Below are 14881 nucleotides of genomic sequence, written 5' to 3'. Positions count from 1 at the left end.
TACTGTCCAATAGGTGCACATGCGCACGACTAAGTATTTTCTCGGACGATCTTTGTCAAAACGGTATGGAGAAAGGCGAGGTGGAATCATCTTGTTCATTCGTCCTCTATTGCCAGGCTTTTGCCAGACTGAGATTGAAATATCGCGGATGATGGAGTCATGTGCAGAAGTTCACGCAAGTGAGGAAAGTTCTCTGTTTGCCATTCCCTTGGGAGTTGCCAGAAACGATTATTTTATATATGGCTTCCGGTCTTTGACCAATTATCCTCTTGGTAGTTTAAGAACATCCGTTTGAAGGCGAGCAGTGACAAGGCAAAACATAATCTAACCTGTGGCAAACTACAATACGGAGACCTTATCAAAGGTCAAGGTCGTGGAAAACAAACTCAGATGTGATTATCATTACATTTTAAGAATGGGCGCTAACTGTAGTTATTCTTGTGGTTCCTTTTTCTGGATCCGATCTCTATACATACTATGTATATCTAATCCGTCAAAAGGAGCGTGCAACATATTGTTAACGCACCCTTGAAGGCTTGACAAAACGATTGGAAAATGAAAATATTAAAAAAAAAGCTTGTTTTTCAGCACTGTCTGGCAACCCTACACTCGCTTATATGTAGCTGTAGCCCAAAGTGCACGGAGAAGTGTGTGAGCATTTTCAATTTCAATTATGCCTTTAAACATTTCATTATCATAACACATCAGCAATTATTGCCACAACAACAACATCTCGCATATCAACAACAAAAACCAAAACCAGGCTCGCTGGCCTGTTTGTCAATTCAACCATAAAAGATGCCACGTAAGCGTTTAAGCAACAATTTTTGTGTGCAATTTTGAGTAGAGAAAATTAAAATTCAATGAAAATTGCAAAAATAATTTGGTACACAGCCGCAGCAGCTGCTTGCAGCGAATAATTTCGAGCACACTGTTTGTATGTGTTTGTTGTGCAAAAAAGTTGCAACACTTTAAGCGTCGAAATTTATTCTGGATCTTCATAAATGCACACGTTGGCGTTGAAGGCAAGCAACATTTGCTGCTTTCTAATTTATTTACGCGCTGCCGAAAGAGCAGCGAATGCGCCTTTGAAACTTAAACTGGCAAAAAGCGCCCACACACGCTCACAAAAATGGCTAAAAAAGCTGAAACTTTGGCTGAATATTAATTTATCTTTGTATGTGTGTGACGCAACTCGCTTGCAAGCAACATATAGATGTGTGTGTGTGTGTGTGAAGCCGGTGTTTTGTTTTTCGCTTTTTAAAAGCGCCACCGCCCGCTACCTCTTGCATATGCGAAACTAAAACTAACTGTCTGCCAAATTGATTTCCAACTGCGCAGTTATACACTTCCACACACACACGCACAGGCACACTTGCGGCAAGCGCAGTTGACAGGGAAAATAGCAAAAGTGCCAAACTTCAGAAATCACTTCACTATACACATTTGAATTTCATTTCTTTTGCGCTAAGCTCACAAGCACGCACACACATGCATACATATGTATATACAAGTAGTGATGTCAGCACGCGGTGTATATGGCTGGTGCGGCGTGTAGCTTTGAATTGCAGAGACCACCTGCCAGGCAGCGCACAGCAGCGCCGCGGAGAAAGCGCAAATTTGCAGGAATATCGGCAGAGACAGACACGCACACACACAACTGTGTGGGGTATTTGTATAACATATACAAGCACGCGAGTGTGTGTGTAAGCAAAGCGCACATTATTTAGCCATTTTCTTTGACGCGCACATATACACCTGTAAAAAAACGTAAACTGTATACACTCACAATTTCTTGTTACCAATTTCACGAGTTTCCAACGCGATTTCTACCACTACACCCGCACGTCGTTTATCATAACGCCCGGGCGCCCATAAATATGCTATGTGCTGTCTCTACACATACATATGCATACGCGTTGGCGGCACTTTAGCGCGCGCACAACAACAACTGTTTGCTTTTATTTGTGATTCTTGGTGTCGCATAAAATTGAGTGCCTACAAGTAAGCTATGCTATGCACGAAAAACTAGCGCCTAAAAGCAGCTGACAGATTGTGGGAATTTTTTAATATACAAGCATACAGTTACGTATTTTATTACAGAGAAAGTGTTAGATTGCTTTTAGGCGCTGAAACGTCTATATAAATTACTGCCGCCTCCAAGGGAAATAAATGAATTCCGTTATTGCATTTGTGGTGTCGCACGCTCATTTCAATGCAAATCTCTTCAAGTTACGGCGAAAAATACATGCAAAAAACCGTGGGTGCGTACGTAGATATGAATAAATCATTTGTAGTTCCAATTTTGTTTATCTACAGTTTCAAGGTGAAAGTATAATAACTTGTTTAGTTTCTGGGAATCTGTGGGAAAATGTGTCGCAAATTGCTTCTGTGGAAAGCAGTTGGTTCTTAGTCGTAAAATCCGGTTTATAGTTATTATTACATTCGCTGAAATGTAATTTGGATTTTATTCCACGCTGACAGCGTATCATGTATGCTCAAGAGTTTCGTCGAAGAAAGTATGACCTTACAACTAATATCTCTGGCAGTGGATACACGAGTTGAGTATGCTGATTTTTACTGCACTGTGAATAAAAACTCCTTCATTGGTTAACAACGGCGCGGCAGTCGTTCTGTCTTTTCGCTTTTTTCGTCAATTTGAGATATCAAGTGCAGCCAGGATTTCTCCGTCTGATCTCTCCAACGGAGTGGTGGTCATCCTCTATATCTGCTTCCACCGGCGGGTACATGACGCTTCAGTTTTCAGGTTGTGGGGTTCGTCCACCTTTTTGTGGATTGGGCAGAGCGCACTTACAGGGTTCGTTCGGAAAGTAATAGTACTGATTTTCTTCCGCCGCGCGTGTACTTTGTAGCGGGCATGTACAGAGACGTTTGATATGTTTAAGATCAAGCCAGGCCGGGAAGAGGTCTCTGATAAAGACCGGAAGAATGAGAAAATCCAAAGTAAAAATGATGCTCATTGTCGTTTTTGACATCAATGGCATCGCCAACCATAAATTTGTTCCTCCTGGACCAACCGTCAACACCAAGTTTTACGTGGAAGTCCTCAAGAGGCTCAAACAAAGGAGCAATCGGGCCCGACAAGACATCGCAGCTGAATGGAAGTTGCACCATGAGAACGCCCCAGCTCACACCATCTACCTAACCAAGGCCGGCATCCCAACACTTCCGCAGCCGCCCCGGACTTTTCTTGTTTCCTTGCCTGAAAAGGCCGATGAAAGGCAAGGATTTTGAGACGACTGAGGAGATGCAAGTAGCGTACACCTCGGCTCTTAAGGCTACTCCGGAGAATTCCTTACGTGACGCCTACAATACTAGGAAATCGCGATGGCAGCGACTATTTCAATAATTTTTTTTAAATCGACTCAGTCCTATTACTTTCCGGACAAACCCTGTAGGTTTCAATCGTCGGGCATGAAGAAGCTGATGCTTGCACTTTGTCAGTTCTTCGCCACCGTATATAAATTGCTCGGCCGGTAATTATTCGTCTCCGGCCCCTTCCTTGTTCTTAAGGCGCGTAATTGGCATTCGAACCTCATCATACGCGATCAAGCTTAAAATAAATGCGATGTAAATGCGAATCTATTGAAATGAAGAGACCCCAGTTGTGGACTGAACAAGATCCAATGACTTTGCGAAAGTTAAGTGTTGCCTATATATACTTTTAAAAGAGTTCTTAACAGCAGTCACTTGGCGCAACCACTTTAGAAATCTTCCAAAAATCCATCCGTTCTTTACACGAAGCTTTGAAGTTTAAGAATCCACACCAAAACACACTTAAATTTATCCAAGGATTAGAAAAGTCTACAAGTAGTTCTAACTAAGCGGCATAAACTTAGCAAATAACTATTCCAAGCCGTTCGAATAAACCAATTGTTTCCAAACCCAAGACTTCGCGTGGAGTTCAGCGACCTAAGTGCTGCTTTTCGATAAGTTGTCTAATAAAAATTTATTCTTTAAGCAATTCCGCCCGGTAAAACCAGTATTTGCATGACTATATACCAAAGCTGTATCTTATTTTAATTCATTATTTCAAAATCTAGTGGAATCAATGCAAGCGCGATTAAACTTTTACGTTATTAAAATCTGTTTGCATACCTCAAGGCTTAATAACACTTAGCATTCATACCGAGGACCAATTGCTATTGCTTTTCCATAGACGGTGCTGAAGTACTAGCACCATATCACGTAGCGAGCGGAGCCTTTTCCAATACGTATCATACCAACTCCACATCTCTCTGTCGCGCTGGAAGGTTATGCATGAGACTTTGCGCATAGTGTGTAGAGAACACATTAGTTTCTAATGCGCTATCAATTTATTTTATTACAAACACACATCCACACAAACATACACTCATTCAAGCACGTGCGCTCATTTGCTTACTATCGAGTAGCTGAGGCTATTATACGCTTCATCTATTCACACTAAACAAAAAGCATTAAACATTTCTTATGGCTTTGCTTAATTTTCAATTATTTTCAAACATCGCATAAAAGAGAAAATGTGTGAGATTAAAGTGGCGGTGAGCGGTGGTGAAGAGTCTCAAAGTGTGGCAGCAGCTGCGAAAGTGTAAGTGAAAGTGAAGATGCAGATAAAGACAGTGTTTCGCATGAATTTGTTAATCTGTTTGTGTGCGATTTTAATTACAACAATAATCCGATAGGAAATTTCAACGAAAAGCGGAAGACTTAACACCACTTTCCGCTGCTGCGAATTCAATTGAACGAACGCGTACTTGGAACGCGCTTTAGTTGACCCCGATGACAATAGCTGGCATACTATCAACAAACTGTGCTTAGAGCCGTTAAATTAAAAACAACAGTAGCTGAGAAATCAGTCCCCACGGCCATCGAGTCCCGAGTCCATATAATCGAAACGGATTCGAATTTTTTTCGAGCTAAGGTCTTCCAACTTAGCAGCCTCTTTTAATATTATGTGGGAAATTTTATCTACCGTTACAACAACCAATAGCTGAGGTATTCCTCGTTTTCCCCGCAAAAGCAAATTTCATAATCCCGGATGCATTCTTAAATGCTGAGAGTTGGTCTTACAACTCAAGCTGCTGTTATATGTATGTATATTCAAATATGCGCTGCACTCAAATATTGCCCCTCGTCTATCCATCGCCCACTTCACACAATTTGCACATCGTTATTCAGGCTGTAGCATCTGACACAAACCATAATCCGCAGTGTTGTTTACACCCATAGTTAAGTAAATAGCGCGGCGGGCGTGTCAGCAACTTGGTTGCCGGCTTTTGTTGTCCGACAGGTGACAATTTTGCATTTCTACGGTGGCGGCAGTCTTAACAACAACACCACTCTTTAAATGGCTCGGCTTACCAAAATGTATACCATCTTTGCATCGCCACACACCATCAAATTTCACTCACATCTCTCACACCATTGCCTTATCATCATCATCAACGCTTGCCTATTGTGGCCTATCGCTCCAGCCGCCCACGCCATTGCTGACGCGCTCAACCGCTTAGTTGGCGAATATGTCCTTTGCTCCTATGCCACCAAAGCCGGGTAATTTATTATTGTTATTGCAGGCATGGAATATTTTTTATGTCTTCGCTTAACCCTTTTTCGTATGCATACACCCCGTTAGCGGTGCAGCCACCAACGCCAGCACGGAAAAAAGCGTCTGCGTATGTGTGCACAGGTGCTTTTGCCACTTTGGCTGTATCCTTCCTGTTGCCATAAGTCAAACAAGTGTTTCCTGTGTGTGGCGCGCGAATTTTTCACAACCGGCACTTTTTTACATTGTTCCTTTCATTTTATTTTTATTTACTATTTATGCTTCGCGCTCCGCCCATAAACATGCGCATATAAATATATTTGTGTTGTTTCGTATTTCCACACGCTGTTTTGATTTTCGTCTTTTATTTCAATTCAGCTTTCCTTACACTGCCCCGCCACCCTTTTACAACACTCACACTTCATACGCAACCTCCTCTCAATTGTATTGTTGTCCCGCGCTTATAACAAAATAAATAAACAAATAAATATGGTCGCCGCCGATAACAAAAGCGCGAATATAAATAACTGTGACTGCCAACAATTCTTACCTTGCATTATTTACTGTCTCAGCGCGTCTGCCAGCAGCGCATTCTTATTTGTTTGCACATTCCTTATGTTAAATGCCTTCCGACTTCTGTCAGCCACTTAAGCTGCCGCCACCGAGTGTCCACTTTCGCGGCAAGTCACTTGCTGCATGGATTTTCACTGCTTTCCACTCTTCACTTCACTACACACACATACACATTTTACACTTTTCACATTGCAAAAGACATATTTTCACATTTTCACACTTTCCACTTGCATTTTGCAAACACTCTGCTCTAACACATGATTTACGGATTATTGCCTTTTATTTATTTTACTTTATTATTTATACTAAATCGCACTTTGCACTGCACTACACACACATTTTTCACTCAATTGCACGCACTTTTGCACTTTTTATTTTTAACTTTGCTTTTATTTACACTAAATCACAATTTCGTATTTAATTACGCGCACTTTATTTTTATTTGATCAGCACTATTTGTTTACATGTCTTCTTCTTGCTGCTGAGCTCGGTCAGCACATATTATACAGCGTGTAGAGTGCGCTCGGTGTGATAGCTGTGTAGACAATTGAATCACCACGCATGATCGCCATTCAAGGCTGCGGGAGGCGATTAGTCTTTAAAGAAACGAAACAAAAAATGAAAGTTATATATAAAAATATATTTTTGATGAAAATGCAAATATAATTGAATTGAATATGCAGTAATAAAAATAAAAGCTGAATAATAATGTCAACTTTGAAAGTTATACAAGAAACTAGAAAATATAAACATTTTTAGAAAGGGTTGCCATCAATTTTCGTCTCGGGAAAACCATTTAACTAACTTTTGCAATGACAGATATCAACACTTTTGAAAATGTAATTTAATTTTATTTTTAATATGAAGTAACATAACAGAAAGTAAGAGCACTTATGTTTCGTTATTATAAGTGGGAACTATACATATAGGTATGCAGTGAAAATACTCAAATCAAATTTGTGATTAATTTGCAAAAAAAAAAAAATGTATACTATACCTTTTCTCTTTAAGCAGCTGCCCATTTGTCGGAACCGTCGATTTCGGACCATTATAGCTTCTAGCTGCCATGCAAATTCAAAGATCGGAATCAAATGCTTGTGTGGAAAACTTTTTTGTTTGATAAGACATCTGGCTTTTGCGACTGCGCAAGTACCGATAGTGATCCAGCGTTGGCCAAGCGTCCGCGAGGCCCACCTATCCAGTAGTAGAACAAAAGAGGATGCAGGAGCAGCGACTCGCTCCCATTCTACCGAAAATGATTCTAGGGTGCCTTTCCTTGCTAGCTCATCAGCTACCAGTCTTATCACTAAGCCACTCGATGCTAATGATAGGGAGGTTAGACACTTTTCGACCAACCCTGAACGCACTGTGAGTTCAAGGATAGTATCGCTGCTCTGCTATCTGAGTGATTAGTCACTTCTCTAAAAGAGGACGCACTCGGGAGCAGGAAATCCGCTGCAACCTTGATGGCTGAAACCTCACCCTGGAAGATACTGCAATAGTCAGGAAGTCTGAAACTGGAGTTGATAGAGAGCTCCCGACAGTAAACCCCTCCACTAACCTTCCCCCAAGCTATGACCAATCCGTAACTAAGCTCCCTGCCCCTCTCCTCCAACAGCTTCTTCCCACCCATAGCTTCATCGTCGGTATATGGGTAGAGAAGGATCTGCCAGAGTTCGAAATGGCGATTCCATGATCCAGATGATCCGGAACGCAATCAAAGTGTGTGAGGATATCCGAGTGTTCAGATACGTGTTCTTTTAAGAATTCAGATTCTCTGAGTCTAATAGCCACCTTTACTTGCGTTAAGTGCCATAGTTCAACATGCAGTGATTATAGCAATGCAATGTTGCCCTGACACATGTATAAATAAATACAGTAAGTTTTAAGCATGCACAGCATGAACAGATATGGTTCGACAATTTTAATGAGAACCTTTTTATAAAAAATTACATATGCACAACTTCAAAAATTGTAAAAAAAAATTAAAATAATTTTAAAAATTATTGCTATTATTATTTTGTACGTACGTTTAAGCCAGTTAGTGGTTTCCAGGGTAGTTTCCTATAAAATTTTCTTTTGAAACTTTCGTTTCGCAACCATTATTTGAAGTATGATGAAAAGCAGCGGCAAACAAAGCCGCGAAACTCAAGACGAGCGAACTTGTAGTTGAAAAGGAGACAAAACAAGTTTTTGGTGCAATTTTATTTTCATTTATTAGCACTTGGCGGCAACATTTGCATAAGTGTAGCGAAAAATAAATCAAAAGTAGTAACAAGCAATGAAAATCATAACACAAATGAATGCAATATGAAAATAAAAAATAGTCCAAAAATGAAGAATAGCGCTCGCAAATGAGAAAGGTTACTAAAGGTAACGCACACACACGTGCGCACTTGCTCATGCATTGTGTTGCATACCGTAAGGCGCCAAAGCTTGCCACCAGCAATCGTGTGCCGCTTGCATTCTTGTCTTTGCAGCGTTTTGTTTTTGGCTTTTTTTTGGCAACAACCACCAACATTTATGAGCATTTCGGGCGCTTAATAAATGAGGGTGTGGCGTAGTAAGCAGCAATGTGAGAAACAGCAAGAAATTACCAGAGCAAAATCTTGCGTACTTTTGCATGCCGTAAATAGTGTTGCAAAACTTTATTTGCAACACAGGCAGCTGCAAGTAAGTGCCACAAAAGGTGCGAGAAATGTTTTTACAAGCGCCGCAGGGAGTAACACCTTACATATGCTTGCCTACATTTAGGCGCCAAGAAATATTTTCAAAACACGTGCGCCACTAGTTAACAGCTATATATAAATTGCAGGAATTTGGTCTAACCCAGCGAGTTAAGTGCTTTAAGTTATCGCCGAAGCGTCGGTTTCCTTAGCGAAGCTCAAAGGTTTAAGCTTGACAGTTAAACAAGCTTTAATGTAGGAATTTCAGTAAACTACAGCCAAAAAATAAGTGAAGTAAGCGCCAGTGGATGTAATATTATCCAAGGTTTGCACAGTAACAAGCGGTGTCATACAAGTGGAACGGTATATGCCAAACTAGAGACGGTTTCAAATTGGTGATTTAGTTTCAGATATATACAGAGTTTGTCCGGAAATTAATAGGACTGCCTTTCTTCCGCCGCGACTGTACTTCGGAGCGTGCGCGCACCGACTGGATTCTACCGTTCCTAGCTAACAAACGAGCAGCTGGACAGTTGTTTCCGAGCACCTGGAGAGTCAGGACAAACATTTCATGCGTGCTTTTGCAGCGTTCGTTAGAGCAGAGGTGGAATAACGTAATCACAGATTGACGAGCCATGGATCTTTGAGTATGACCCTGAGACAAAGGGGCAATCTTCCGAATGGCACACGCCGGCGTCTGCTCACCTAAAAATGGAAGAATAAGCAAATTCAAAGTGAAAACGATGCTCAATGTCTTTTCTGACATCAAAGGCATTGTCCACCATGAATTTGTTCCTTTTGTACAAACCGTCAACGCCAATTTTTACATGGAAATCTCTAAGAGACTCAAACGAAGTGTCAATCGGGTCCGACAAGGCATCACAGCACCACGAGAACGCCTCGGCTCACACCGCTTTTCTTGTGAACAGATACTTAATCAAGGCCGGCATACCAACGCTTCCGCAGCCGCCCTACAGCCCCCGGACCGATGAAAGGCAAGCATTTTGAGACGACAGAGAGGATCCAAGCAGCATGCACCACGGCACTTAAGGCTATTCCGGAAAATGCCTTTCGTGACGCTAAATCGACGGAGAAGGAGCCTATTTTGAAAGTTTTTAAGGAATCGTAACGATAGGTTCAACAATTTTTTTTAAATCGACTCGGTCCTTTTACTTTCCGGACAAACCCTATACTAGCTAGAGAAAGAGATAGTCTTTCGGTCTTTTCAAAGTTAAATTTATGCAATTATCACTAAATAATAACTATTTCTTCTTATTTTGCTAGCAAAATTTCGATACTCAGCAAAACTCATGCCGCACATTTGTGTTGCCTTTGTATGCTACAAATTAGCAAACTTCATGCCTCTCAACCGCTTAAATGAGTGCTACAAAAGTGAGAAAATTTCACTCTCCTTCAAAGCGCTCTGCTTATCACAAAGTAATAAGCGCATCAAATAACATTTAAAAAGCGCAGACGCAGCAAAAAGCAACTTCATTACATTTGCACGCGCGCCGCGGGTCATTTGCCAGTGTGAAAATAATATGGCATTAAAGGCAAAAAAGCAAAAGTTCTAAAAACACGCCACACATATTAAAAAGCAAATTAAAGAAATGAAAAGTAATAACAAAAATTGCAGCATATAATTGAGCTTTATGCGCCGTTGGCTATTAGCCGCGCGCCACATTTAGTTATCAACGCCCGCCAGCAGACCGCGGCGCAGATGTGAGCTTTGCGGTAGCAAGACAGGCAGTGAAGGTGGCCACACCTGTGCGCTTGTGGCGGCCAGCAGTTGCAACAACACTCGACTGACGCGGCTTGTTGTGCGGGCGGAAACAGCTGACGCCTGGCAACCAGCAACAAGCGCGCTGAGCACTTGCTGACCAGGCAACTAATGAGCGGCAGGTGTGTGTGTGTGTGTTGGCTTTGAGCGAAAAAAGTGCGAATGATAACACGAAAAGAGCGCGAAGTTCACTGAATCAAGTAATGTGTTCGCAAGGCTTTTGTGCAGCATATTTGCAGCGTGGCAACTGCGAAGTTTTGATTAAAACTCATTTAAGCTATTTGCGCTCACCCTCGCACCGCCGCACCCCCCGCTGCACTTCATTTGCAACTCGTCGCACGCGTGTATATTTTTTCTTTTCATTTCGCGCATTTTTTTTTTAATTTTTTCTGCCTTTCATTTCGTTTTATCACACGGGCAGTTCGTTTTCTATATTCTATTTGCCATTTCCCATTCCATTCGCACTTTCCATTTACATTTCGCTGCTCTTCATTTGCACTTAATGATGATTTTTTATGCACTCGTAAATGCGCGCATCTCATCTAGTTTGTATTTAACGGCGGCCCGTGAATAAGCGTTGCCGCCACTTGCACGCCGTTTCAGTTGTCGACCGCCTCCTGCCCTCAACAGGCGCCGTTCGTGCATACTTTTCACTAATGAATCCGATTAGCTGGCGTATTTGAGTGGTCGCCTGCTGATTGACTGACTGCCTAACTGCTTGGCTGCGTTTACTTTGGGGCAGAAGACACTAATTTAAAAAAAAAAAATCATTTAAATGCCAAGTGAGTGGCAGCATTAAAATTCGAATGATGGAGGTGCGAAGATTGCGCAGGTAAATCAACTTAAACAGTCTTACGAGCGTCGGTTAGTATCTTTCCCAAACACTTGGCGGCGACAATAAAGTGCGTAATTGTTAGTTACTCCTAAATTTTTTGAAACATTTTCAAATCACACGGGAATTACTCCTTTAATTATGCGCAGAGTGCGCGAGTTGCGTACAGAATACCGATAAGTGTATTACATAATATTCATAGTTAGGTTAGGTTGAAAGGTCGATTCGATCATCATACGGACCTCACTTGAACAAAATCGGCTAGTCCGTTGAGATACCTAAAAACTCCTTAATACTGGACCATAAGACCCTTACAGATCGACAAAGCGTTTTGAGGCAATCTCAAATTTTGAGGTGGCGAACACCACTCTTGTAGAATCCTCGGAGGTGTTTTAGCAACCGAATCCCAGAGCATACTAAAATTCTGGAGGGAACAGTTCTCCAACCTGCTGAATGGCAGTGAAAGCATAACACCAAGAGAAGGTGAACTCAATTCCCTAATCGATACCTATGGAGCAGACGTTCTATTGCCATTCGAATAGCAATTACCCGTCTGAAGAACAACAACGCGGCGGAGACCGTTAAAAGTTTCGAGTTTTCGAGAGAAAGGCTAGGCCATGTCGTGCGTATGGACCAGCTCTGAAAGTATTCGACGCAATACCCGTTCGGGGAAGCAGAAGAGGAAGGCCTTCACTCCGTTGGAAAGACCAGATGGAGAAGGACCTGGTTTTGGCGCCACTTTGCGAAAAGATGAAACGACAGCCGCGCTGTTGTTAACCCGGCTATAATCGCACAAGCGGTGTTTGCGCCAGTAAAGAAGAAGAAGAATATCAGTTTCGGTAAGATTAACGAGTTGTTTCAGCCTCCACATTGCTAAGGCTGGAGAATGAAGGAGAAAGTGTCTGGATATTTCCACCGCACCCTCCTTTATACAGCTTTGAAAACTGGCGTCCGAAAAGATTTTAAACCTTACCGCATGAATGTTTCTTGGTTAGTATCCAGTATGAACTCCTACGATTGAGGCAAAATGAACTTTGCTCAGGGCAAATAGTTCAGTATATCTCTTGCTATCTTGTCTAAGCCATAAGGATCTCGAAAGAAGAAAGCAAGGATCCGTAGATCTCTAGACCAGAAGAATCTGGCAGTCGCACAAGAGCTTGTCGTCGATCCAGTGCTAGAGTGCAAGACGCCAATGGAGATCCAACTCGGTTCCATTCCGATGTCTGAGCAAGGAGGCATCCTCTGGCTAGGTCATCGGCTTTGAAGTTGCCAGCGATTCCGCTGTGACAAGGCATCCAAACAAATCTGATGCTGAAGTACCTTAATGCAATTTCTATAGAGGACAGACGCTCCTTGACTAACTTTGAGCCCATAGCAAGCAAGTTCGATGCTAGTGTTGTCGCTTTGCTGCTGGACGAGAATGTTGAACTACCTTAAAGAAGTCATACTTCGAAGCTTCTGCCCGAAAAACACTATTGTGGATCAGCAGCCTAAAGCTATGACAGACGGAGAGCTCCTTACAGAAGACGAAGAGAAAAAATACTACGAATATCTATATTAGGTGTTTAATATTTAACTATTTCGTTCGCCATTAATAATGAGCTGAAGTTCTTAAACAGTTTATGGAAAAATATACAGAAATATCACTAATTACAGTTTTATTCGCACTCTATATTCTTCATAAGGTTCATATTTACGAAATTATAAGCAGACTCATTCAGAGAGATATATATTCACTCTGAAACAGAAGCAGATACAGTCCTTGAGCACGCTAATAGTGCCTCAAAGTAAGTCAAGGAATACATGACCTCATTGACAGGAACTCAAGTTACTTCCAGTTCGACTTTTCTGGGAATCACCATACTGGAAAGCCGACGAGTCGGTGTTCCTCTATTCCCTTCCATTCTTGAGTTGTATATATGAGTGTTTCTTGAGATTTAGCGGACGCAGTTTGTCAAAGTTGCGTGGAGAGAGCTGATGTGGAAGCATCTAGAATTTTCTCCTCCACTGTCCAGCTTTCGCCAGATTAAGGTTATAACAACTTTGTTCTCATACCTTCTAAAAACCAGGTGAACTGGCTGGAGTCAGTCGCCTCAATAAATTTGTGGCGGGCTCAAAGCGTTTTCCCGATATACTTAGAAGTTCTAGGCAGCACATCGGATAGGCGTCATTAGCTGCCTAAGTGGTACTAATTTAGGAAAATGCTTTCCTCGACGATCCACCACGTTCTCAGTTTTGATATGAAGGAAATTTAAGCCCATAGATAAGTCCATGGAAAATTAGTTTCAAGGATACACTTAGCTCAAGAGACTAACAGGAACGCTTAATTGAATTTTATATAATCCCCACTATATGCAAAGCTCTCTAGCTTCCGTGGCTTCTACGAATATGACCTTGGCTTGTTTCGTGAATTAATTGCTAAAAACTTTTTCTTGCCTCCAAAAAATTTACCGAACTTGCCATTACAGTGTTCGATAGCCCGAGTGCCTTAACCTTGACGCGCATAACTGTTTCCAAAGTCTTTCAAAAATGCGACAGACCAAAGCGGCGACGTCTGCAAAAGTAGAAGCCAAACAAAAAGCGTGTTCAATAACTCTGTGACAGAGAAAAAAGAATGAAAACAATAAGCCAAGCGCAAAAGGCACACAAACAGAAATCTCGCTTGGACCAAGTGATGATTTGCACTTGGGGGGGAGTGGGAGCGCACTACAGCTTACACACACTGATAATAGTTACATGTACGATTTATCAATTTTGGTTGACAGCACGATGAACGAAGGCCGCAGTGCGGCAGCAGAGGTGGGAATGAGGAAAGAGCGTGGAAAGAGAGACATACAAACAGGAAAAGCGTCCGCTGTTGGTGCAATTGAGCGCTGGAGCCCCTGCTGAGCGCTACAATCAAAGCAATGCTTGAGCGTGGTAGAAGTTGAGGGCGGTATTGGCTCATATTGTTTACTGTTTTGCTACGATTTAGTTGTTGTTGCCGAGTTTGTGGGACACGTAACTGCTGTCAGCTGTCACATCGAAAATATCCAAACTAATTTATTTGCAATGCAAAAGGCACAACTGAAGGCAGCCGAAGTGGGTGGCGCGAGCACGGCGCACTGAAGAGAGCAATGGAAATTGGAAATTAGCATAAGAAGCAGTTAGCCACATAAGTGCAAGTGTGTGCGGCGAAAAGCTGCTGAGTGCTGACTGGGTGCTCATAAATGTTCTACACAAAGCTTGTTGTTCCATGCAGGTCTTTGCGGGCCGGCGCTGCTTCGGGTTGGCCGAAGCCGAAAAAGGAGCAACGCCCTGCGTCTAAGCTTGCAGTGTACCTAGCGAGTCCGCCTTCCCAACGACCAAAAACTTCTTGTATAAAATTACCAAATTGCATATAAATGAAGCAAGAAACCGTGTTTGTGGGCGAGCGGTGCACAAAAGTCGGTGCTGAGCTGGTGAGCTGGCACGACATTTCCTCGAGCGACACACAAGAAAATTGA

The 14881-nt window shown here is 42.1% G+C and overlaps 1 protein-coding gene across 1 annotated transcript in view; it reads right to left on the bottom strand.

Moving 5' to 3' along the window:
• LOC120773352 overlaps positions 1-14881 on the bottom strand; it is a 188920-nt gene that overhangs the window by 10163 nt on the left and 163876 nt on the right. The window contains exon 9 of the mRNA XM_040102172.1: positions 6096-6714. The gene's annotated coding sequence lies outside the window, so the exon portion shown is untranslated. The remainder of the gene's footprint in view (positions 1-6095; positions 6715-14881) is intronic.

This window comes from Bactrocera tryoni, chromosome 4 (assembly GCF_016617805.1).
Source record: "Bactrocera tryoni isolate S06 chromosome 4, CSIRO_BtryS06_freeze2, whole genome shotgun sequence".
NCBI lineage: Eukaryota > Metazoa > Arthropoda > Insecta > Diptera > Tephritidae > Bactrocera > Bactrocera tryoni.
This window is presented reverse-complemented; position numbering and strand designations above follow the sequence as displayed.